We start from the raw sequence: 26,554 nt of genomic DNA, 5'->3' as shown, positions 1-26,554 counted from the left end.
TTGCTGGTGATTTTTATCTTCGGTGCGGGTAATTGCTACGTCATCGGAGGGCAAACTGGCAGAACCTGAGGTACTATCCAAGGACACAGGGTCTTCGTTAGATGACTGCTGATTGCACTGCAAGTTCTCAGATGCAGATTGACGTATTTTGCCCCCTATTTGCTTCGCCTGTTCACGCAGTTGTGGTGCAGTCTGCTCTGCACCTTGACGCGCGATCCTCCGTTTTTTAGATTTCTTGGGAGATCCGTCTCGTGGTGGACTTTGGACGGTACCTGGAGAAGCCTCAGGTTGCAAAGTAGTACTACCCGAAGTGACTGACGCCAGGTCTGATTTCATTGCACTTGACGGGCTGTGGTCAGTGCCTAAGGCAGCTGCAGGATTCGGAGGAGCACCACTAGAAACGGCTGGTTGCGAGTCCGTTTTCTGTGCACCTGATACGCTTTTGATACCTCCTAAAGAAGCTCCAGGATGCAGAGGAGCACTACCCGTATCCATTGCCTCATTGGGCGATTCCACGGCGACAAGGGCAGGAGCAGATATGTCTTCGCAGGAGGGTTGAGTGTCTACAGATGCTACACCTGAGTCGGTCGGTTGGTCGTTCGCTTGTGGGTCGGTATTCGTAGTAACTTCGGGGGGTGCAGTGGCACTTGCAAAACCGCGCGCTATGGCGACATATGTCACGGGCAGCGTTTACATAGCAGGGGGCCTGACGGCATCGCCGGCAGGCAGTTGCGCCACTCGCCTTTGAACACATTCTGCACGAACGTGGCCTGGTAAATTGCAGACAGCACACGTTTTCGGTTGGTCATCATACATCACAACAGCTCTATATCCGCAGACGTTTATAAACGACGGAATGTGCTTCTGCAATTCGACTTTTAATTGGCGCACACCATTCAAAACAGGGAATTTGTGTGCAGCAGACCACCGTTCGGCAATATTACTCAAAACTTTCCCGTATGGAGCAATAACAGCATTTATCTGGTCACTTGTAATTTCAAAGGGAAGTTCAAAGACTCGCACGGTCCGAATACCTAGACCAGCATGGGCAACGGTAACCTCCCCAACATTTCCGTCAGCATGTTTAAATTTCAGAATGCCACCACAAGATCGAACTATCCTTTCACACAATTCTGGACTGGCAAGTTTCACGAAAACCACACTGTTCATAATCGAGAAATGTATGCCGATAATATCATCAAGTCCTATTTTAACATCATCCTCTAACCACTGTTCAACATCAAATGACCTCGGTCGGACAAAGTTGCGATCAAACGTGAATTTCAAAGTATCTTTTCGTTGCGGTTGCGACATCTCTTAATTCTTTTTCATGTCCACACAAATACTATAGACAGCGACGCGTTGCAGCAAGAGCAGAGACTTACCACGCGGAGCTAACGCAGCACAGCACACAGCACGGCACGTCCGACCTCCAGCGCAGCCGCTGGCTGAATACGCACTGAGCTAAAGAGGCGCGGCCTAGCGGTACTCTTGGTTACTTCATCCTTACGGTCGTCTGCATGATCAGACTTCAGCTGACAACACTTCATATTACCGGCTAAAATTTGCGGCTATGGCGACCCATTACTGCTTGGCTACACATCTGACACGTAACCGATGTGCTGTCCAAACAACAACACTTGCATTTCAGAACATGTCTTTCACACATGTCTACAAAATCACCTTCACCTTCAAATAAAGTTTCCTTGCGACTGACAGAGACGTAGGCAGAGTTTAAAGTTGCTATTTCCATTACATCACGTTAATCAGAAGAACGGTAAATTACATCTGTAGTGGAACAAAATTCCGTTCCGCCCAGAGTCGGGCAGGAACCCACGACCCTGGGATTAAGAGCCTCACGCTCTACCGACAGAGATAGCCGGCTGCCTCGGTGAACACCTGCCAGGTAGCATGTCACACAGTACTCGTTTCGGTTGGGTGGTCCTATACAGAATCTCTCCATGCTGCCTAATGTTTTCCAAACGTCACACTCGTCACGTACTTCACTTTTATTTCATAATCATTTCTGAGAGGTAAAGGAATTGCATGACAACATGCAGATCTAGTGGCGTCAAAATTAACACACATACTTGATGTTACTCAAAAGCCGAACGAGTTACTTTCCAACGTTGTTTTAGATGTGCAAGTGCCAGTCAAAACTCGCGGTGTCGGCACTCTGCCGACCATTTCGCTAGTTAACACCGGTCTTGTTGTGTGTGTTTCAAGCTCAAGAGCATCTCCAAGCAAAAAATGGTCAACAGCAACATTCAGCCGGTTTCGTACTGCTCAATTGCTACGTTAAAACGGTATGTTTCATTTTCAGAACTGGAAAAACACGAGCGTGACAGCAGTCGAACCTGTAATCTTCAGATCCGAAGTCTGACGCCTTATCCATTAGGCCACACGGTCACTAACGACCAACTATAATTTATATACGGCTCATCTCGAAAAGCTCACACCCCTGAGCATTTGTGTTTTCGTTCTACACAGCCGCTGCCCCTTGCTCTTTCCCACCCATTCGTTACATTCAACCTCTTACGAGACCGACCAAATATAGACTGGGAAACAAGACCACACACTTTGTTCATTCGGAATCGAAGGCAGGGCGTCCCTCGCCGCATTTGCTACTTCTGCAGAAGCGGCGGCGACGACGACGACGACGACGACGACGACAACGACGAAGAAGACAGGCTCTGAGATATGTGAGAAATACATCTATAAAATGTAATTCAGACTGCCTCGTCCCACCTTATGCTGTACGGCTTTGGCAAATGCTTTATCTGTCTGGCGTGAGATCGGTCGCTCCACGGCGCGTTCGGCGCGGGCCCTCCCGTAGCCGGCGCGCCGTAAGGCACGGAGGCTCGTGCTGGGGCGTATCGCTTCCAGACGGGCGTGCCGCGGCAGTCCTCACAGAGGAAGTGATGTGTCTCTTATAGCCTCTCCTTCCCAAGTGGCTCTTTCCGCCTTCCCGTGGTGCCAGACGTTAAGCTTGGCATTCTGCCTTGCGACAAAAGGGAGAGCTGCGACCCAACCCGATGCGAAAGCGAAGGGTGCATGGCACAGGGGGAGCTGTGTCGAGGGACCGTACATCAGTCCCTTCTTTTCGCAGGGCACAGACCAACAGGTGCTTTGCATGCCGGCGATCTCGTTTGTCGGCGTGGGATCGCGGCGCGTGTCGGCAAGGGTGCTTCCCCGCGCCTCTGGGTATCCGGAGCGTGTTCTGCCAAACCCAGGTGGTGGTAACATCGCCATGGCCAGGTTAGATGGGTCCAGACCGCCGAACGCCTGGGGGACCGGCCCGCCACCTGAGTAGGAGTGGGTCCCTGGCCGAGAGGTGGAAACTCGGGCAAGTAGGCGGCGAAGGGCGAGAGGTGCATCCGCCTCTCCAGAGTGCGGGGTGCAGTTGCCGGGGTACGTCACGTGAAATCGCTGATGACGGAGTCACCGAGGGGGACCAGTGCGCTGGAAACGGCGCGCTGAACCCAGCAGTTCTGGAGTGCTCTTGACCTAGGGGCGAGGTCGGTGAGCGAGCTGCAGAATGTCCCCCCCCCCCCCCCCCCCCCATGCCAGAGGAGCCGGTCCGGGGCAAGAGACGGGCTCCCACCCCCCTTTTTTTTATCACTCGTTCATCATGGCTACACCAGAAACGAGTGATTCGAGTGCGCCAACGCGATCTTCTGTGATGTCTGAACCCGCTCCTCAGGACGAGTCGGGACTGGCAATTGAGGAAAATGTCTTACAAAGACACACAAGAATAACGTTGCTCCTCGAGCAACATATCAAAAATGGCAAAATTAGTCAAGCGGCTTTGACTATAATCAAAAATGAACTGGCGGCGTGGGCTATCGCACACGCCAAGCTTGAGGGCCGCGTCGAAGAACTTACGAAAGAAAATGAAAGACTAAGAAAACAACCCGGAAAGACCTGGGCGGCGGTGGTCGCACAAGCGCCACCAAAACCGCAGACTACAAAGGATGCCATTGCAAAAGTCACTAAAAGATCAGACACAACGGTTTTCCTAAGGACCCTGCCTGGTCAGGACACTAGCGTAAAAAGAATCCAGGAATTGCTTACGACAACTATCAATCCAGCAAAAGACAAAATTAAAATAAATAAGGTCAAACCCAGCAGAAACTCTGTTATTGTAGAAGTCGCATCAGAAGAGGACAAAGAGAAAATATTAAGTAATGCAAAACTAAACTCGGTGGTCAAATGCGAGCCACCAAGGAAAAGGAACCCATTGGTCATCTTATATGATGTACCAACAATCATGACAAATGAAGAACTGCAAAAATCTATAAAGGCTCAGAATTTCGAAGATATGACAGAAGAAGATTTCAAAGCAAATTTCAATTTGAGATTCAAAACTGGGCCTCGGGACCGTGATGTGGTCCATCACGTTGCCGAGGTCTCCGCTCAAATGTGGAAAAAAATTACAGCAATGGGCAGACTATACGTCGGCTTTCATGCCATAAATACACGCGACTTTCTGGTCGTACCGCGTTGCCACAATTGTGGAGATCTCGACCACATTTTGAGGCACTGTACCAGGGGGTCGGCCTGCTCGAAATGTGGCGAGGATGGCCATGTCAGGAAGGACTGTAGGGCTGCGGCGGTTTGCATCCCCTGCAAGAGACGGGGTAAAAAACCCTGTGGTACCATGGGACGTAGCTGCCCCACCTACAGACTTCTGGAACAAAGGCTTATTTCAAGAATAGACTATGGCTGATCAAACCAAAGAGAACAGGATGCCCAAAAGAAAATCCCCAAGCAAAAGGAGGAGGGATGCCATGAGGGCGAGTGCCTTCAAGCTTTTCTTGAGGTTGCACATGGGCACCACAACCAGAACCGTAGACATAGGCACTCAAACTGACTCTACCACTACGGATAGGGGGACACAAACTAGGCCTCTGGCAGTCACGCTCCCCTCCTCCCCAAGCAGGGAAACAAGGCCGACTAAAGACCTACGGCAACGGCATCCTGTACCAGTGACTGTGGCAGTCTCAGCAGAAATAAATATAACAACAAAACAACCAGTTCAAGAAAATAAAATAACTAGTTCAAGTGAACCAGCTGCAACAAAAGATCCTGTAGTGAGACTGCCACCTGTCGATCCAGTTAGAGTCTATCCAAACCTTGAACTCACCATGCAACTGGCGAGGCTGGAGCAGCCGACTACCCTGACCACTGCCTTGAGACATGTGGTTCGGGTGGGACATGAATATGGACAGAGAGTCACCTTCTCGGTAATGGAGGCTGTGGACAGAATTCAACTCAAGTCAGTGAATCTCCCCACTGACTTCGGAGCCCTGCGTGACCTGCTAAAGAAAGTCTTTGACAGACGTGGTGAAAAATTCGACCTGAACGAAATTTATCGACAAGCAGTTCCGGCAAATGGAAGTATCACATTTGACTGGAACAAAACATGGCCTCATGACAGAATTCATACATACACTCCATAGACAACTACATGACGGAAATCACCATTGGCCAACTCAACACTCATAACAGCAGACTTGTCATGCAGGAGTTACGAAGGGAAGTGGAGGAGAGGAGACTGGATGTGGTCTGTCTGCAAGAGCCGTACTTCCTAAACGGGAAGATAGCTTTCACAGCTGCGACCTGGCAAGTTGTCTGCAGAGGAGAAGACCCAAAAGCGGCAATAATTATTACAAACAAACTGATAAGGGCTACAGTCCTAACGCAGTTCACAACCAGCCACTGCAACGTCGTGGAGCTGCAGTCTCCATCAGGAGCTATTATTATGATCAACATGTACTTCCAATATGGTGATGATATTGAAAGACACCTAGCACACCTCACCACAGCTATCACGGCGTTGCGGGGGCGGAAATCATTTGTGACTGCCGATATGAATGCCAAATCCCCCCTATGGTACAGCGGCACCAGGGATCCCAATGGAGAGAAGGCAGAAGAGGCCATCATGGCCTTGCAGCTTGTGGTGGCTAACAAGCCAGGCAACCCTCCGACCTATTCGGCGGGAGGTGGCCAAGGCACAAACATCGATGTGACCCTGGCTACGCCAAATGCAGCACACTTAATCCAGCAATGGAAAGTAGTGGTGAATGCCACAACAAGTGACCACAATCTCATTACTTCCAACATAGGAGATGGCGAGAGCCGCTGGTCCATAGGGTGGGAAATACAATATAATTACAATAGAGCCGACTGGGAGAGACTTACTGGGGAGTGCGACATTCCTCCGTTATCAGAAGGTGACGACCACAGAGACCTTGACGTTGACAACAGAGCCGAAGAACTGGTTTCAGTAATAACTCGAGCAGTCAAAGCAGCCGTACCTACTAGGAGGAGGGCCATGGCGGCCTCTTCATCACCATGGTCTGCTGAACTAGAGGAGATGCGCCGGTCAGTCAGAAGGCTCAGGAGGCACTACCAGCGCAGTGTCGTCTGGCCAGAAAGACAAAGATGGCTGCAGCTTTACCGGGAAGCCAAAGATAACTTCCAAAAAACAGCTACAGGAAGTTAGAACAAAGAGTTGGGAACACTTTGTTCTGAACCAATTAGCATTAGACCCATGGGGAGTTCCCTACAGGCTTGTCCGGGAAAAAATCCGTTCTCCGATGGAGCTCTCAACCGTCAGGCATGGGGACCGGATGACGGGGTCTTGGCAGGAAACTGCTGAGGTCCTTCTTCACTCCCTGTTGCCTGATGATACTGCGGATGAGACAGACGAACAACGGCAGCTGTGGGAGAATAACAAAAATGCATATGAAAATGATATGGCAGTCTACCCATTCGCTGAAGAAGAGGTAGCTGCCCATATAAATTCCCTGAAGAGAGGAAAAGCTCCTGGGCCAGACGGTATTGTGGCGGAGGTGGTGCAATTCCTGGCCCCCCAGATAGTCGCCCCTCTAACTCATTTATATAACGAATGCCTCAGGCAGAAAAAGTTCCCTCGAATATGGAAGAGGGCAAATGTGGTAATTATAAAGAAAGGAGCTGACAAAGACCCAGCAGAAACTAAATCTTACAGACCTATCTGCCTGCTTGATCTGCTTGGGAAGATTCTGGAGAGACTTCTGGCTGATAGACTGGCTGCACACTGAGTGCTGTGCGGAATGAGCAACAGGCAGTTTGGCTTCAGGCCTGGACGATCGGCATCTGACGCAATCGCCCTGGCAGCCGAGGTCTGCGGCTCTACCCCATACAAGTTCGTTGTTGGCATCATGGTGGATATAAGTGGCGCCTTCGACAACCTGTGGTGGCCTTCGCTCTTCTCCTGCTTAAGGGAGAAGGAGTGTCCAGGGCCGCTATATGGCTGTCTGAGGAGCTATTGTGAAGATCGGGAGGTCTGGCTATCATCTACTAGCACAAGAGTAAGGAAAACTATCACCAAAAGATGTCCCCAGGGTTCCGTACTGGGTCCGCTGTTCTGGGACATCCACATGGAACCCTTACTAGACACTTTACAGCAAAGTGATGAAGTGCTGGAGGTGATAGCCTACGCAGATGACCTCCTTCTACTGGTCGGCGGCCGTAGCCGAGAAGACATAGAGCCTAAGATCGAGAGAACAATAAACACACTTCAACTGTGGTGCCGTAAGACTAAAATGAAAATTTCACCGGCTAAGTCTACGTACCTTCTTCTAAAGGGACAATTAGCTCGTAACCCTACTGTTAGGATAGATGGATCACCAGTTCTCCGGCGACGTGAGACACGCTACCTTGGTATCATCATTGATGAAAGGTGGACTTTTGGTAGACACATCGAAACTGTAACTCAAAGAGCTTTACAGGTACTCAACAACCTCATCTCCATTGGGCACAAGCGGTTTCATCTTCCACCACATCTCATCAAACTTTATCATAACAGTATACTAACATTCATAGTGGGTTACGGCTCCGGAGTCTGGGCACACAGGCTCACGAGGGTGGCGCCCGCCATGACAGTGAGGAGAGTGCAGAGAAATATGATTCTGAGATCAGTGGGGGCATACAGAACTACACTGGGAGGAGCCCTGTTAGTTATAATGGGGCTTTGCCCCTTGGATATCAAAATTCGGGAGCAGGCCGCTTGGTACTGGACTAAAAAGGGGAATTTGGAAAAAACAGAGGAAATTCTGGGCAGCAGGACTGAAAATAAAGTAGAGATTAGGAAGAAAGGGGAGCTGCTATGGCAACATTCGTGGGAAAACGAAGAAATAGGGCGTCGAACCTTTGAGCTCCTACCAGATGTCAGGGAAAGGATGGGAATGTCACATTTCGATCCATCCCGGGCACTCATCCACTTCCTCACTGGACATGGACCGTACTCGACATATCTATGTCGATTTGGTAAAAAGGCGACACCTGCGTGTGACTGTGGTGTTCCGGAAGGTACTCCTGACCATGTAGTCTACGAGTGCCCCCTTCTCAATGATGTGGCCTCAGTACTGCGGGACCAACTACCACGCAACGACACATATAGACTAATCAGACATCGCGACACTTTCCATATCATCAATAAACTGGCTAACGCGGTGTCTCAGAAACTCTTAAAGGACTACCTGAAAGAACTATAGTAGTACAAGAAAGAGATAAACCAGGACACAGATAGAGTTCGATACCCTACTCCCAAACCGCCTGGGCGCGGAAAGGCCGACTTCCTCAGTCTGAATCCGCTGCGCCACAGGATTCTGGGGGAGTGGGGTGCAGCCTAACCGAACCAGACAACGCACCAGACTTGACATTAGGATAAGTTAGTTGTAGGACTTAGTTTTAGACACTATTATTAGAAACCTGCAGCGATTACAATCTTGGCCTGACCAGTGTCAGGGGCACGCTCATTGGGGTTAGCTCAATGAGCAAGGCTCTATAGTAGGTTTATATTAATTAGCTGACACAACTGTAACGCTGTAGGATTTAGTAACTAGTCTTAAGATTAAATGTTTGTAGTAGACTAACATTAATGTTTGCCCATTGCTTACTCCTGATCACTTACATACTAACTAGTTACTACATAAGACTTAGAATTAGCTGCTAATTATCTTTGTGTAACTAACTTGGCCCACTAATCAAATAAGGCAGTGGGCTAGATGTAAAATTAACATTCTTTTTTGGAAATAAAGATTTTTTTTTTTAAATGATTTATCTGCGCCATTCGCCTTAATGCCTGTCGCTAATTGTTCGTCATCACAGATACTGTTTGCTATACGGCCACGAAGCGCAACTGATTTCCAAAACACATCTTTCTTCTGTGAGGATGGAACTTACGACCCCTGGTTCAATAGACAGTGCTCTACCACTGAGCTAAAGAGGCGCGGCCTAGCGGTGCTCTTTGGTACTTCGTCCTTACGGTCGTCTGCATCATCAGACTTCAGGTGACAACACTTCATATTACCGGCTAATATTTGCAGCTATGGCGACCCATTACTGCTTAGCTACACATCTGACCCGTAACCGATGTGCTCTCCAAACAACAACACTTGCATTTCAGAACATGTCTTTCACACATGTCTAAAAAGACACCTTTACCTTCAAATACAGTTTCCTTGCGACTGACAGAGACGTAGGCAAAGTTTAAAGTTGCTATTTCCATTACATCTCGTTAATCAGAAAAGTGGTAGTTTACATCTGCAGCGGAACAAAATTCCGTTCCGCCAAGCGTGTGGCTCGAACCCACGACCCTGGGATTAAGAGTCTGACGCTCTACAGACTGAGCTAGAAGGCTACCTGACGGGTAGCACGTCACACAGTACTCGTTTTGGTTGGGTGGTCCCATACAGAATCTCTCCATGCTGCCTAATGTTTTCCTAACGTCACACTCGTCACGTACTTCACTTTTATGTCATAATCATTTCTGAGAGGTAAAGAAAGTGCATGACAACATGTAGACCTAGTGGCGTCAAAATTAACACACATACTTTATGAGACTCAAAAGCCGAACGAGTTACTTTCCGATGTTGTTTTAGATGTGCAAGTGCCAGTCAAAACTCGCGGTGTCGGCACTCTGCCTACCATTTCGCTAGTTAACACCGGTCTTGTTGTGTGTGTTTCAAGCTCTAGAGCATCTCCAAGCAAAAAAATGGTCAACAGCAACATTCAGACGGTTTCGTACTGCTCAAATGCTACATTAAAACGGTATGTTTCTTTTTCAGAACTGGAAAAACACGAGCGTGACAGCAGTCGAACCTGTAATCTTCAGATCCGAAGTCCTACGCCTTATCCATTAGGCCACACGGTCACTGACGACCCACTATAACTTATATACGGCTCATCTAGAAAATCTCACACCCCTGAGCATTTGTGTTTTCGTTCTACACAGCCACTGCCCCTTGCTCTTTCCCACCCATTCGTTACATTCGACCTCTTACGAGACCAACCAAATATAGACTGAGAAACGAGACCACACACTTTGGGCATTCGGAATCGAAGGCAGGGCGTCCCTCGCCGCATTTGCTACGATGGCCATTTGCTACTTCTGCAGAAGCGACGACGACGATGACAACCGCGAGAGGCTCTGAGATATGTGAGAAATACATCTATATAATGCAATTCAGAGTGCCTCGTCCCACCTTATGCTGTACCGCTTTCCAAATGCTTTATCTGCGCCATTCGCCTTAATCACATCTGAGAGTAATTCTTAAAAAAACGCCTGTCGCTAATTGTTCGTCATCACAGATACTGTTTGCTATACGGCCACGAAGCGCAACTGATTTCCAAAATTCATCTTTCTCCTGTGGGGATGGAACTTACGACCCCTGGTTTATTAGACCAGTGCTCAACCACTGAGCTAAATAGGCGCGTCATAGCGGTACTCTAGGGTACTTTGTCCTTACGGTCGTCTGCATCATCAGACTTCAGCTGACAACACTTCATATTACCGGCTAATATTTGCAGCTATGGCGACCCATTACTGCTTGGCTACACATCTGACCCGTAACCGATGTGCTCTCCAAACAACAACACTTGCATTTCAGAACATGTCTTTCACATATGTCTACAAAATCACCTTCACCTTCAAATACAGTTTCCTTGCGACTGACAGAGACGTAGGCAAAAATTTAAAGTTGCTATTTCCATTAAATCTCGATAATCAGAAAAACGGTAACTTACATCTGCAGCGGAACAAAATTCCTTTCCGCCCAGCGTGTGGCTCGAACCCACGACCCTGGGATTAAGAGTCTGACGCTCTACCGACTGAGCTAGCCATTTTTTTTTCTTTATTTTTTTTTTTTACCTCATAGCCCGTCCTTGCGCTCTCCAATTACGCCTTCTTCGGCGAGCTTCTTTAGCTATAAATAAAAATACATTGCTTCTTCCAAACTTAGAAGACGAATTTGTTAACTCTTCATGTATTCTGAAAAGAGGAAACCTCTCGGTTCATGTTCCGTGGCCGTCGACGTCCTGTGTAAGACGTGCACCTTCCAGTTGAAGTGATGAAAGCGGAGACCCTGAAGTCCTTCGTGGAAAATTATTGTGTTCATTGACCGCAAACGAAGCATCGAAGAAAAATAAAATCCTCTTGAAGTGAAAGCTCATGATTATGACGACTGCGAATCAGTCGCTTTGTGCCTACACTTCATAAATTAAAAATTAGAAAATAAAAGTATGACAGCGTATCAGGCGCATCGCACCGAAAATCGATAAAATAAAGAATTTAGGTTGAAAAAAAAGGGAATAAAAAGCAAATAGTGCCTGAGTAGTCCTCTCAGCCATAGGGGCGGTACACCCTTCACGCGTTCCATGATATTATGTTCCAAAGCTTCGTGCCGGCCAGTAAATATATTTAATGGTAAGGTATCGACGCACATTATCAAAGGAATAAGTACACTCCCGACCTTGACAAACTGTCTGTCGTCTAAGGAGAAGGAAAACACAATTCTCCCCGACGTGTTAAAAATAAATTGAAATTAAGTGAAAGTCCTGCTTTATTGAAACCCAAATAACTCCGTGGCAGCTTCGTGCGCAACGCATTCGTGATGGGACGCCGATGACGCAGGAATCAGACGTTGGAAAAAAAAAGAGAATGAGAAAACATAAAAAAAACACTAAACGACAGCGAACACAAAACACACACGAACACAGGATAATACATTGGGAACATTCGTCGTAATTTCCACATGGCAGTCCTTGTACAATAGGCACTCTTCCTGTAGCATTCAATTTGCAAGGACCATGACTTCGTACTCAAAAACAGTTCAGAGCACTGAGGGAAATAAAGATTGCAGCAGTGAAGTCCGTATTATAGCAGTCTGTCGTGGGCAAATGCGAGTGCAATTTGCAGGAAATTGGCAAAGAGTTTAGGATAATCGTTCCTGGTTTTAGTAAGGTCATGTTGCGTATCCAAATAAACCAAAAAGGCATAGTCACCCGTAAGTCTTAAATGCAGGATGGCGAACACAGTGTGCGCCACGATCCATGCGGTAGCGGCACGCTTCGTAGGCGGATACGGATTAAAGTCTGGGATCAAAGCCGTGTCCGCAGAAAAACTGGCAGCGCTGGTCCGGTTAATAAGTGCGAGCATCCTGGCGGCAAGGTTCCAGATCGACAATGACCTCAGGCACACGAAACGATGTTCTAACGTGTCGTCTTGTCGACAGTCTTCACACAAGCTCGACGGAGATAAATGGATGCGGCGCAGCTTTTCGTTGGTGGGGATAATTCTGTTAACCACTTGGTACCAAAAGCTGCTGACTTCCGCTGACAGGTAAAGAGCGTGAACGTGAGCCCACGCCGTCCTCCACGCAGACCGCGGGTAGCGCGCCTCCATCTTATTGCCCACTGGCCGTCCTCTTAGTCCCTGGTAGACACCTTTCACAGTCCGCGTTCGATGGTCAAGTACGTCGGCGGCGAGATAACTTTTCTGAATGTAGTATTCTCGAACATACCGCAGCTGAAACGGTATTGTAGTCGGGTCGAGAGGGGCCACGTCAGACAGAGGACGATGAATATTGAACAAGACAGCCGTTGGGCCGGACGGATCCTGTTCAATGGTGACGCTCGTCCGATGAACGAGCAACGCCGCGGCTTTCGTTGCGAAATGAATAAGGCCGAGTCCTCCCTGTTCGCGCGGCAAAGTACATGTGTCGTAAGCCACCTTGAAAATATGTCCCCGCCACAACAGCCAATAGACTGCCTGTGTTATGGCTCTGCCCAAATTCTTGGGTACCTGAAATAACTGTGCGAGGTACCAAGCTTTGCTGAGCAAGAAAACATTTATTAAAAGCACCCGCTGTGTTAATGCCAGGGTGCGAGTCGCGCACAGGCTAGCCATAGCTCGTATGCCATTTAAGACAATGCGCCAGTTGTAAGACGCAGTCTGTAGCAGATTGGGTTGAAAACGAACACCCAAAATTTTGTGTTCCCGTTTCACTGTAAACCACGGGCGTTTGAAGCCCCGCGTCGCCGCATAAACGGGCAGAAAAACCGTCTTTCGGGTATTGATGCTCGCACCGGATGCACGTTCATACTGGGTGAGAACTGCGCGTATTGTGTCGAAGTCTGTGGCCGAGGACACCAAGAGGCCAAGGTCATCGGCGTAAGCGCGACAAACGTGGTTCTCATCCCCAATCCATATTCCCCTGCAAGCACAGTGCAAATTACGCAACAAAGGATCTATGGAAATTGCGTAAAGTGCCATTGACAGAGGGCACCCTTGTGTGACAGAACAGCGGAGTGGCACAGGTTCCGACAGAAATCCATTGATGCTAATCCGTGAGGTGGAATTATTGAAAAGGTTAAAAATCATAGTGATAAACTTTACACCGAAACCAAATTTCTGTTGCACTCGCCGGAGATATAGGTGGCTAACTCTGTCAAATGCCATTGCGAAATCGATGGATAAAATGCCAAATGAAATTCTATTCGTCCAAGCATAGGCAATGGCATCTCGGTACGTCGAGACAGCACCATAGATAGTGCGTTTCGGCACTGCACAGTATTGAAAGGGACTAATCAGTTTTTTCATGACTAGTTTCAAACGAGAGGAGACACATTTGGTAAAGAGTTTATAATCGCCATTAAGAAGGGTGATCGGTCGAAGATTGCACAGTTTCCTTGTGACAGTAACCTTTGGAGCCAATACCACAATACCCTCCAGGAAGGACGCGGGGACGTCCACGCCATTTAAAATTTCATTAAAAACATCAGTCAGGGCCGAGCCAAACAAGTGCCAAAACTGTAGATAAAATTCCGGTGGCAAGCCATCTGCACCCGGGGATTTATTAGGGGAACATAGTTTTAAGACATCACCCACTTCCTCTACGGTAAATTGTTCAGTGAGGTGACGGCGGTCCCTTACTGATAAGACGTATGGAACGTCATGGAGAAGCTCGGAAATGGCAGCAGCATCCGTGCGTTTCTCACTGAAAATTTCGACAAAGTGACGGCGGGTCTCGGCAAGAATTGCCGCCTGGCCGTAAAGACGCGCACCGTCAGCTGATTCCAGCTCCGTGACGTAACGTCGCGTAGCGCGCCGGCGTTCACGCAGCTGGTGAAAGACGGAGGGTGCTTCATCGACAAGCTTCCCGGGGGCCCGACTCCGTACGACAGATCCGCGCAATGAGTCCCTTTTCAAGTTAAGTAGACGGTGTTTTATTTGCCGAATTGTCGCCATCCGAAGAGCGGGATTATCTGTGTGCAAGTGGATGGCATCATTTAAACATCTCTCATAAAATTGCAATGTACATCGCTCCCAATGAGCAACATTCTGACTAAACTCCACGATGGTCTTGCGTAAAGCCGGCTTAACAGATTCTACCCACCAAGACAAAGTGGAGGCATATAGGCCGCGATATTTCAGCACCCTCTGCCAAACACGCATTATAACCGGCGCAAATTGTGGGTGTGAAATATGTCTCACATTAAACTTCCATAACCGACTTGCGCGGGGTTTAATGGCCAACAGAGAATGAAATCTGCAGACATACGCGCAATGATCGGAAAAAATCACGGGGTGAACAGAGGACTCCGTGAGACAGTGCTGTTTCTCCCGAGAAACATAAATTCTGTCAAGCCGACTCCTACCCGTGGGGTAAAAGAAAGTAAATCCCACGTCCCGTGGGTGTAAATAACACCAAGAGTCAATTAAATTCATCTCCGTGACGAGCGTCTGCAATTCAAGGCACTTATATGGCCGCGGCTCCTGATCTCTATCGTCCAGCACACAATTAAAATCGCCGCCCATGACTACAGGCAGGTGGGGGCCCTGTAAAAGGTGACAAACGTCACTACTATAAAAAACGCGGCGAAGCGGCTGCCCGTCGGCTCCAGAAGGGGCGTACACGTTAATGTATCGTACGTTGTTAATCGTGCAAGCTATACCACGACCATTCGGAATTGTAGCAACATTACTATAATCATGATCAACCCGAATTAAAATGGCAGTACCACAATTACACTCGACATCAAAGTTCAAGAGGACTTGATATCCCGGAATCGAGTGAATTAGGTCTGTCACAACCTCCTGCAAAAACACTACGTCAGCAGCAATGTTATTTAAAAAACCCACAAAACTTGCAAACTTTACATATGACTCCAATTTATTAAGATTTATAGTAGCAACGACAGATGGTGAGCGTGCTACCATAGACTACAGGGAAAAAAAAACAACACAAATTTAAACAAATTAGACTGCGGGAGTGGACCCACCCTCCTCCTCCATATCGTCTGCCCAGTCAGAACGTGCAGACGGTGCAGCCGAAGTAAGCGGTTCTTGTGTGGGAGGTGCAGACGCCGAATTCTGCGAAGAGGGGCGCGTGCGCCGCTGGGGGGTGTCTTCCGCCTTACGCTTAACCGAAAGTTGTGCCGGGTTCGTTGCCTGAGACGTCGTAGTGTCCATCGCTAACGTTGCATCAGAGTGGTGCAACATTTCTTTTAACTGCCGGACAACCTCTTCCCGCCTGTCTTCCGACACACTTGTCGTAGGCGCTGGCTGACTGCTCGCCACAGGACGCTGTGGACGACGTCCTGCCGCGACAGACGGCCGAGATTCGACTACGGGGCGGGGCAAGGGCTTGTGCGCCGACCTTTGCACAGATTTTGGCTTTTGTTTCGACTTCGGACGCGGAACCTGCTTCCATTCCGGAGACGGGCTACGTTCTCCGCGAGGAAGGGATCGCTTTTCTAAAATCCGTGAACTACTGGCACTGCGGAAGCGTTCGGTATTACCACGCCTCTCCGAAACACTTTCTCGCCGTGGCTTTGGTTCCTGTGTGGCAGTAGTCCCGTCCGGAACACCTTGAAGTACGGCATTTGATGGGGACGAATCCACAGCCACAACAGGGGGAGTAACCACCTGAACTGGTTCTGATCCGGTCCGTTCCGGAACTTCAGGCACAGCCAGAGGCTGAAGTACTACACTAGCTACGGGAACTGACTGAGAAGGGACGGACATGGCTTGAACAGAATCAATACCGGTTGCAATGGGATCAGTATCCATCGCGACCGCAGCATTTAAAGGCGTTGCCGTTTCCACGGAACGTGGCGGTGAAGAGGGAACACCTAACAACACGGCCGCGTATGACGCGTCGTCATCTTGGGCACGGGGCGGCAGCTGCACAGGGCGCCGACGCCGAGGACAATTTTGCCTAAAATGGTCTGTGGCATTACAATAGGAGCAGGTTTGCGGCTGACCACTATACGAAATGAAAGCCCTGTGGCCGGCCATAACCAAAAACGAAGGAACGTGCTTCCTCACAATCATTTTAACATTACGGATACCGTTTTCCACTTGATATATATAAGCGGATAACCACTTTTCTTTCGTAACAGACAAAACTGTACCATAAGGCGTAAGGCTACGAGCTATTGTCTCATTTCTAGTTTCGAACGGAAGATTAAATACTCTCACATTTCTGATACCAAAACCCGCATTCGACAAAGTAACATTGCTAATGGACCCATCAGAGTGTTTAAATTTTCGTACACCACCGTTTTCACTGACGAGAGCATCACACAGTTCCGGACTTTTCAGTTTGACGAACAAAGAGTTCAGGAACGCGTCTAATTGCAAGCCTAGCACATCACTTTCAGGAATTTTCAAATCAGTTTTCAGCCACGAATGAATTTCGAAAGCAGACGGTTGGGTTACGTTTCTGTCAAATTCACATTGGATATTATTTTCGCGTTCTTCAGAATCCATCGTAACTTACAGTTCAGCTGACTACAGCAGCGAAGAAGCAGGCACCGCGCCGAACCGCCGCCAACCGCGAAGCACACGTAAACACCGCACGATACGTCGGAGCGAGGGCGCGATGTGTTCGGGCCCACGGCTCCCAAAAAAGCCTGTCGCTAACTGTTCGTCATCACAGATACTGTTTGCTATACGGCCACGACGCGCAACTGATTCCCAAAATTCATCTTTCTTCTGTGAGGATGGAACTTAGGACACCTAGTTTAATAGACAGTGCTCTACCACTGAGCTAAAGAGGCGCGGCCTAGCGGTGCTCTTTGGTACTTCGTCCTTACGGTCGTCTGCATCATCAGACTTCAGGTGACAACACTTCATATTACCGGCTAATATTTGCAGCTATGGCGACCCATTACTGCTTGGCTACACATCTGACCCGTAACCGATGTGCTCTCCAAACAACAACACTTGCATTTCAGAACATGTCTTTCACATATGTCTACAAAATCACCTTCACCTCCAAATACAGTTTCCTTGCGACTGACAGAGACGTAGGCAAAAATTTAAAGTTGCTATTTCCATTAAATCTAGATAATCAGAAAAACGGTAATTTACACCTGCAGCGGAACAAAATTCCGTTCCGCCCAGCGTGTGGCTCGAACCCACGACACTGGGATTAAGAGTCTGACGCTCTACCGACTGAGCTAGCCGGCTACCTCGGTGAATACCTGCCGGGTAGCACGTCACACAGTACTCGTTTGGGTTGGGTGGTCCCATACAGAATCTCTCCATGCTGCCTAATGTTTTCCTAACTTCACACTCGTCACGTACTTCACTTTTATGCCATAATCATTTCTGAGAGGTAAAGAAATTGAATGACAACATGCAGAGCTAGTGGCGTCAAAATTAACACACATACTTTATGTGACTCAAAAGCCGAACGAGTTACTTTCCGACGTTGTTTTAGATGTGCAAATGCCAGTCAAAACACGCGGTGTCGGTACTCTGCAGACCATTTCGCCAGTTAACACCGGTGTTGTTGTGTGTGTTTCAAGCTCAAGAGCATGTCCAAGCAAAAAATGGTCAACAGCAACATTCAGACGGTTTCGTACTGCTCAATTGCTACATTAAAAAGGTATGTTTCTTTTTCAGAACTGGAAAAACACGAGCGTGACAGCATCCGAACCTGTAATCTTCAGATACGAAGTCCGACGCCTTAACCATTAGGCCACACGGTCACTGACGACCAACATTTACATTATACGACTTATCTCGAAACGCTCACACCCCTGAGGATTTGTGTTTTCGTTCTACACAGCCGCTGCCCCTTGCTCTTTCCCACCCATTCGTTACATTCAACCTCTTACGAGACCGACCAAATATAGACAGAGAAACAAGACCACACACTTTGTGCATTCGGAATCGAAAGCAGGGCGTCCCTCGCCGCATTTGCTACGATGGCCATTTGCTACTTATCAGAAGCGGCGGCGGCGGCGACGACGGCGACGACGACGACGACGACGACGACGACGACGACGACCGCGAGAGGCTCTGAGATATGTGAGAAATACATCTGTAAAAAGTAATTCAGACTGCCTCGTCCCACCTTATGCTCTACCGCTTTTTCAAATGCTTTATCTGCGCCATTCGCCTTAATCACATCTGAGATTAATTCTTAAAAAAAATCCTGTCGCTAATTGTTCGTCATCACAGATACTGTTTGCTATACGGCCACGACGCGCAACTGATTTCCAAAATTCAACTTTCTCCTGTGAGGATGGAACTTACGACCCCTGGTTTATTAGACCAGTGCTCTATCACTGAGATAAAGAGGCGCTTCCTAGCGGTACTCTTGGGGACTTCGTCCTTACGGTCGTCTGCATCATCAGACTTCAGCTGACAACACTTCATATTACCGGCTAATATTTGCAGCTATGGCGACCCATTACTGCTTGGCTACACATCTGACCCGTAACCGATGTGCTCTCCAAGCAACAACACTTGCATTTCAGAACATGTCTTTCACACATGTCTACAAAATCACCTTCACCTTCAAATACAGTTTCCTCGCGAGTGACATAGACGTAGGCAAAGTTTAAAGTTGCTATATCCATTACATCTCGTTAATCAGAAAAACGGTAATTTACATCTGCAGCGGAACAAAATTCCGTTTCGTCCAGCGTGTGGCTCGAACCCACGACCCTGGGATTAAGAGTCTGACGCTCTACCGACTGAGCTAGCCGGCTACCTCGGTGAATACCTGCCGGTTAGCACGTCACACAGTAATCGTTTGGGTTGGGTGGTCCCATACAGAATCTCTCCATGCTGCCTAAAGTTTTCCTAACGTCACACTCGTCACGTACTTCACTTTTAAGTCATAATCATTTCTGAGAGGTAAAGAAATTGCATGACAACATGCAGAGCTAGTGGCGTCAAAATTAACACACATACTTTATGTGACTCAAAAGCCGAACGAGTTACTTTACGACCTTGTTTTACATGTGCAAGTGCCAGTCAAATCTCGCGGTGTCGGCACTCTGCCGACCATTTCGCTAGTTAACACCGGTCTTCTTGTGTGTGTTTCAAGCTCAAGAGCATCTCCAAGCAAAAAATGGTCAACAGCAACATTCAGACGGTTTCGTACTGCTCAATTGCTACATTAAAACGGTATGTTTCTTTTTCAGAACTGGAAAAACACGAGCGTGACAGCATTCGAATCTGTAATCTTCAGATCCGAAGTCCGACGCCTTATCCATTAGGCCACACCGTCACTGATGACCAACATTTACATGTATACGACTCATCTCGAAACGCTCACACCCCTGAGGATCTGTGGTTTCGTTCTACACAGCCGCTGCCCCTTGCTCTTTCCCACCCATTCGTTACATTCAACCTCTTACGAGACCGACCAAATATAGACTGAGAAACAAGACCACACACTTTGTGCATTCGGAATCGAAGGCAGGGCGTCCCTCGCCGCATTTGCTACGATGGCCATTTGCTACTTCTGCAGAAGCGACGACGACGACGACGACGACGGCGAGATGCTCTGAGATATGTGAGAAATACATCTAAAAAAGTAATTCAGACTGCCTCGTCCCACCTTATGCTGTATCGCTTTGGCAAATGCTTTATCTGCGCCATTCGCCTTAATCACATCTGAGAGTAATTCTTAAAAAAACGCCTGTCGCTAATTGTTCGTCATCACAGATACTGTTTGCTATACGGCCACGAAGCGCAACTGATTTCCAAAATTCATCTTTCTCCTGTGGGGATGGAACTCACGACCCCTGGTTTATTAGACCAGTGCTCTACCACTGAGCTAAAGAGGCGCGGCCTAGCGGTACTCTTGGGTACTTCTTCCTTACGGTCGTCTGGATCATCAGACTTCAGCTGACATCACTTCATATTACCGGCTAATATTTGCTGCTATGGCGACCCATTACTGCTTGGCTACACATCTGACCCGTAACCGATGTGCTCTCCAAACAACAACACTTGCATTTCAGAATATGTCTTTCACACATGTCTACAAAATCACCTTCACCTTCAAATACAGTTTCCTTGCGACTGACAGAGACGTAGGCAAAGTTTAAAGTTGCTATTTCCATTACATCTCGTTAATCAGAAAAACGGAAATTTACATCTGCAGCGGAACAAAATTCCGTTTCGCCCAGCGTGTGGCTCGAACCCATGACCCAGGTATTAAGAGTCTCACGCACTACCGACTTTTTTTTGTTTTTTTTCTTTTTTTTATTTTTTATTTATTTATTTTTTTTTCTTTGGGCCTCCCATCACCCCTTTTAGCCCATTCTTGCGCTCTCCATAATTCGCCTTCATCGGCGTCGGCTTCTCACGCCATGTACATAACCATAAACTGATGAGACAAGGGTAATCCCTTTATCGTGGAGAAACTAATGTACCCCTTCTTTGGGCTTATTTATAATGTGAAAAAAGAATGAAGTCTTCAGTAGGTAGAAACAGAAGTTATGTTCAGTTTGTTTCCTTCTTCATCGCTGTTTTTTGTTGTCACACTTAAAGCAAATAGGCTTCCTTGACAAAGAAACGTCAGAGGGCATTCCGAAACTGCCTCTTCTCTCTGAAAATGCTTCAAAAACAAACCATATTCGGTGAGAAGCAACTATTTATAATGGCTTCTTGAAAAATAAATTAATAAACGTTGAACTCAAAGAACGGCAATTCCGGTAAAAACTAAAATATTTTTTTTTTTTCCCCACGATTGTAAAGTAAGTTAGTAGTGGTGAACACTCTCTTACGTTTTTCTTCTGTGTCCGCAGATATTTCTTGTTACTTCTTTTACATCAAGGTCTTGATTAAAAAATTTGCGTATGTTTCTTTATATTTACTAGTCTTCAGTAACATGTGATGCTCAGTTAGCAGATAGATCCAAAAATCCTCTTGGCTTTTCTCTTCCTTCGTGAAGAGGTAATGTACCGTTGCCGCTTTCAGCCAATTGACTGCGTTGCGTTTCGTTTTAGAAAAGGGTACATCATCCGGTGTCAAAAAGTCCGCAGGCGTTATAGCGTTAGGTGACGTTCGAAGGATGAGTGCCAGCTTTCGTCGGACATTCAGCCAGATATCTTTAACCTTGTCACACACGAAACGATGTTCTTCGTTATCAATTAAACTACACGTTGCACACAAAGGCGAATCCGCTAAGTGGATCGTATGAACTTTCGAGTTTGTTGCAACTTTCCTATTTACAACAAAGTTCCATGTTGCTTTTAGATGAGTAGCTAAGTTACGGTTATGAATATTTCCCCATATCACTTTCCAGTTAGAACATGGATAGTTTTGTTCTATTTTGTTGTTCTTCTTTTCTCCCATCAATTTGCCATATATTTCTTTTACGTTTGTCATGTCTTTTTCCGGAATTCTTGAATGTAGGTAGCTATATTCTATTAAAAACCATCGTAAATGGTAAAGTCCGCTCGGTATGTGCTGCACATTAATGGGCGGAGAGAGGTCATCTGGAGCTATTTCAGATAGCAAGTGCGCGGCGATACAGCTGCCGGATTGTCTCCATTGTTGAAACGTATTGGAGATGTACAGAGCCTGCGACTTTTTAGTAACATTCGTTAAGTTTAAGCCGCCATTATTAGTGGCGAGCGTCAGAGTGTCATACTGGATTTTAAATATGTGGCCACGGCTCACAAAATAGCCTATTGCTGACATAATTTGTTTGGCGATGCCGGCGGGTATTGGCAGTATCTGGGCGACATAATTGACTTTGGAAGTAATAGAGACGTTCGCTAAAGACACTCTCTGAATTTCATTTAATTGTCGAATACTATGTGTCCGTACACTAGCTCGTATGGTAGTTAGTACTTGTCTATAGTTGGCCGCAATAGTTTGACGTATATTTTTTCGGAAATCAATGCCGAGACACTTCAAGGCTGTTAGCTCACGTAACTGACCGTGTGTGCGCATGCCAATGCCACGTCCGATATTGAATATGCCGGACTTGGTTTTGTTTAACCTCGCGGCTGACGCTCGTTCGTATTTTTCTATTATGTGCATTGCCGTCTCGACTTCCGCTACATTCATAACGAGAAACCCAACATCGTCCGCATAAGCTTTACATATTATTTTGTTTCCTCGTATTTGCAATCCTTGTAACCGCTGAGTCAAGGTAGCGAGCAAAGGTTCGATGGCCATGGCAAAAAGTGCCATGGACAACGGACAACCTTGCCTGACGGAACATGCGATCTCGACTGGCCGGCTAGGCTGTCCATTTATGATGATTCTGGAGGAGTTATTCGTTACCAAACGTCGTATGAGGTCAACGAATCTCGGCGGAAAACCCATTGCGCCTATCGTTTTCAGGAGGTAGGAGTGGCTGATCCTGTCGAAGGCTTTATCGAAATCTAACGACACGATGGCACATTTTAGTCGACATACTTCTGCTATTGAAATTATGTCGCGGTAGTCGGACAGCGTCTGCTGAATTTTCCTATCCTTGCCCACGCTAGACTGATATGGGCCGGTGACGCTGGCCATTACATTTTTAAGTCTGTGGGCTAAGAGCCGCGAAAAAATTTTATAGTCACTGTTCAGCAGAGTGATTGGTCTCAAATTTCCAATTTTCTTGCCAGCCGATTTTTTTGCGATTAACACTATCATACCTTCGCGAAAATCTTTCGGTATCTCCTTATTGAGGTTCAGAAGTTCATTACAGATGCATGTTATTCTATGTTTTATATGTTCCCAGAAGACTTGATAAAATTCTGCTGGTATGCCGTCAGCTCCAGGGGATTTATTTTTTGCACTTTGATAGACAGCATAGTGTACATCGTCTCCGGTCGCCTCCGCTATTAGAGCTTCCGCGTACGCGTTACCAACGCGTCCTTGCAGGTGGGTCAGTAAATCGTCCTGTGCTTTTTCGTCTACCTCTTTATGTGAAAACAAGTTGTCGAAATGGGTTAGTATTTCTGCTTTTATGTCGTTGTGCATTGTCAAGGTGGTTCCATTATCAGTTTTAAGCTCCGTCAGTATTTTGCGGAATCCTCGTTTAGTTTCACGAATCACATGATATACCGAAGTGGCTTCTTTTTGCGCCACAGTCTCTGCTCTTGACCTTATTTGGTATCCTTCAAGCTGTTGTCGCCTTAATGTCAGTATTTTTGCCCAGATTTTTTTTAATTCTCCCATGGTTCCCAATAGCTGTAGCACCTTGCAGGTAGAGTTCTCGGAGACAATGAAAGTAAAATTCTATCGTTCTTTTCCGCCAAAAGCTCTTCTCCCGGGAGTAGTTGATGAAACATCTCCGGATCTGAGGTTTGGCGCATTTGAGCCACCAATCCAAAGTCGAGTGGTAAGAGATGAGTTTGGTCTCGCAGGCTCTCCAAGTGGTGAGAAAGGCTTCTCGACAGGCAGGATCTTTTAAGTGTGAAACATTAAGTTTCCAATGCCCTTTATATCGACAGCTACCTTGTCGTTCCAAATTTAATGTGCATATATATGCAGCGTGGTCTGAAAAAACGGTTGGCCAAATTTCAGACTGCAGGATGCGGTGTTTCAGATTGGGCGAGACATATATTCGATCCAACCGGCTCGCTGAATGATTAGTGAGGTGGGTAAAGCCGGGTGCCGCGCCGTTCTTATGCTCCCACGAATCAGTTAAACGGAGGTCGGTGACGATACGTTCCAGGTCCGGCGATTTGTTGTAGTTCGGAGTTTGGTCTTTGGCATGTATGACACTGTTAAAGTCGCCTCCAAGGATGGTATGGGTGCAGTGTACACCAAACAAAGGAACAATTCCCTCCTTAAAAAACTGTGCTCGTTGGCACCGATTGGTAGAACCAGATGGGGCATAGACATTAATAATCCTGGTGTTATAAAGCGTGCCGGCAATGCCTCTGCCGTTAGGCAGTTTTGTTACGTCTGTAATGACGACGCCCTCTTTGAAAAGAAATGCGGTACCCAAATCACATCCAATTCCAGGATTGACTATAGCATTATACCCCTGTATGAAGTCAAGTTCGATGTTTGTTACTTCTTGTAAAAACAAAATGTCCACATCAGCTGCATACAGGAAATCTTTTAAATTTTGTAAATTAAATGGGCTACAAATTTTATTGATGTTCAGCGTAGCGATCTTATATGCCTGCAACGGAACTACGTTAGCCAAGACGGGAGTGTAATTAGGAAAAACTCTGGCAACATATCATTTCGAAAAAACATTAAGAAATCTGACCCGAGAGACATGTGGACACAAGTCAGTAAAACCGTTCAGACTAGAAATATTCATGACTTGGGAAGGGATCAGTCGGCTTCTCCGTGTCTGGGACAGTATCCGTCGCGGCGATGACATTCAAGACGACGTCATCTCGTGGTGTGGCCATCGTGGTGACTGTAACGGTTCCTGTGGTGTCCATAATTTCGTCCTCCTTTGTAGTGTCGTCGACATCGTCTGCCCACGGATTCGACAGCCCTGTCATCGGTTCGTCATTAAGTGGTGCACTATATTCAGGTGTTTGCTGGTGATTTTTATCTTCGGTTCGGGTAATTGCTACGTCATCGGAGGGCAAACTGGCAGAACCTGAGGTACTATCCAAGGACACAGGGTCTTCGTTAGATGACTGCTGATTGCACTGCAAGTTCTCAGATGCAGATTGACGTATTTTGCCCCCTATTTGCTTCGCCTGTTCACGCAGTTGTGGTGCAGTCTGCTCGGCACCTTGACGCGCGATCCTCCGTTTTTTAGATTTCTTGGGAGATGCGTCTCGTGGTGGACTTTGGACGGTACCTGAAGAAGCCTCAGGTTGCAAAGTAGCACTACTCGAAGTGATTGACGCCAGGTCTGATTTCAGTGCACTTGACGGGCTGTGGTCAGTGCCTAAGGCAGCTGCAGGATTCGGAGGAGCACCACTAGAAACGGCTGGTTGCGAGTCCGTTTTCTGTGCACCTGATACGCTTTTGATACCTCCTAAAGAAGCTCCAGGATGCAGAGGAGCACTACCCGAAGCGACTGAGGTCGCGTCCGTATCCATTGCCTCATTGGGCGATTACACGGCGACAAGGGCAGGAGCAGATATGTCTTCGCAGGAGGGTTGAGTGTCTACAGATGCTACACCTGAGTCGGTCGGTTGGTCGTTCGCTTGTGGGTCGGTATTCGTAGTAAATTCGGGGGGCGCAGTGGCACTTGCAAAACCGCGCGCTACGGCGACATATGATGTCACGGGCAGCGTTGACATAACAGGGGGTCTGACGGCATCGCCGGCAGGCAGTTGCGCCACTCGCCTTTGAACACATTCTGCACGAACGTGGCCTGGTAAATTGCAGACAGCACACGTTTTCGGTTGGTCATCGTACATCACAACAGCTCTATATCCTCAGACGTTTATAAACGACGAAATGTGCTTCTGCAATTCGACTTTTAATTGGCGCACACCATTCAAAACAGGGAATTTGTGTGCAGCAGACCACCGTTCGGCAATATTACTCAAAACTTTCCCGTATGGAGCAATAACAGCATTTATCTGGTCACTTGTAATTTCAAAGGGAAGTTCAAAGACTCGCACGGTCCGAATACCTAGACCAGCATGGGCAACGGTAACCTCCCCAACATTTCCGTCAGCATGTTTAAATTTCAGAATGCCACCACAAGTTCGAACTATCCTTTCACACAATTCTGGACTGGCAAGTTTCACGAAAACCACACTGTTCATAATCGAGAAATGTATGCCGATAATATCATCAAGTCCTATTTTAACATCATCCTCTAACCACTGTTCAACATCAAATGACCTCGGTCGGACAAAGTTGCGATCAAACGTGAATTTCAAAGTATCTTTTCGTTGCGGTTGCGACATCTCTTAATTCTTTTTCATGTCTATACAAATACTATAGACAGCGACGCGTTGCAGCAAGAGCAGAGACTTACCACGCGGAGCTAACGCAGCACAGCACACACCACGGCACGTCCGACCTCCAGCGCAG

The 26,554-nt window shown here is 47.3% G+C and overlaps 1 non-coding gene across 1 annotated transcript; it reads right to left on the bottom strand.

Annotated features, from left to right (window-relative positions):
• Nucleotides 1-20,352: 20,352 nt before the first annotated feature.
• On the bottom strand, nt 20,353-20,424 carry Trnai-aau (transfer RNA isoleucine (anticodon AAU)). Its single transcript has one exon. It is a non-coding gene; the product is annotated as a tRNA-Ile (tRNA).
• Nucleotides 20,425-26,554: the final 6,130 nt, after the last annotated feature.

Source organism: Schistocerca gregaria, unplaced genomic scaffold (assembly GCF_023897955.1).
Source record: "Schistocerca gregaria isolate iqSchGreg1 unplaced genomic scaffold, iqSchGreg1.2 ptg000178l, whole genome shotgun sequence".
NCBI lineage: Eukaryota > Metazoa > Arthropoda > Insecta > Orthoptera > Acrididae > Schistocerca > Schistocerca gregaria.
The sequence above is the reverse complement of the archived record's forward strand: the minus strand, read 5'-3'. Positions and strand labels throughout refer to the sequence as shown.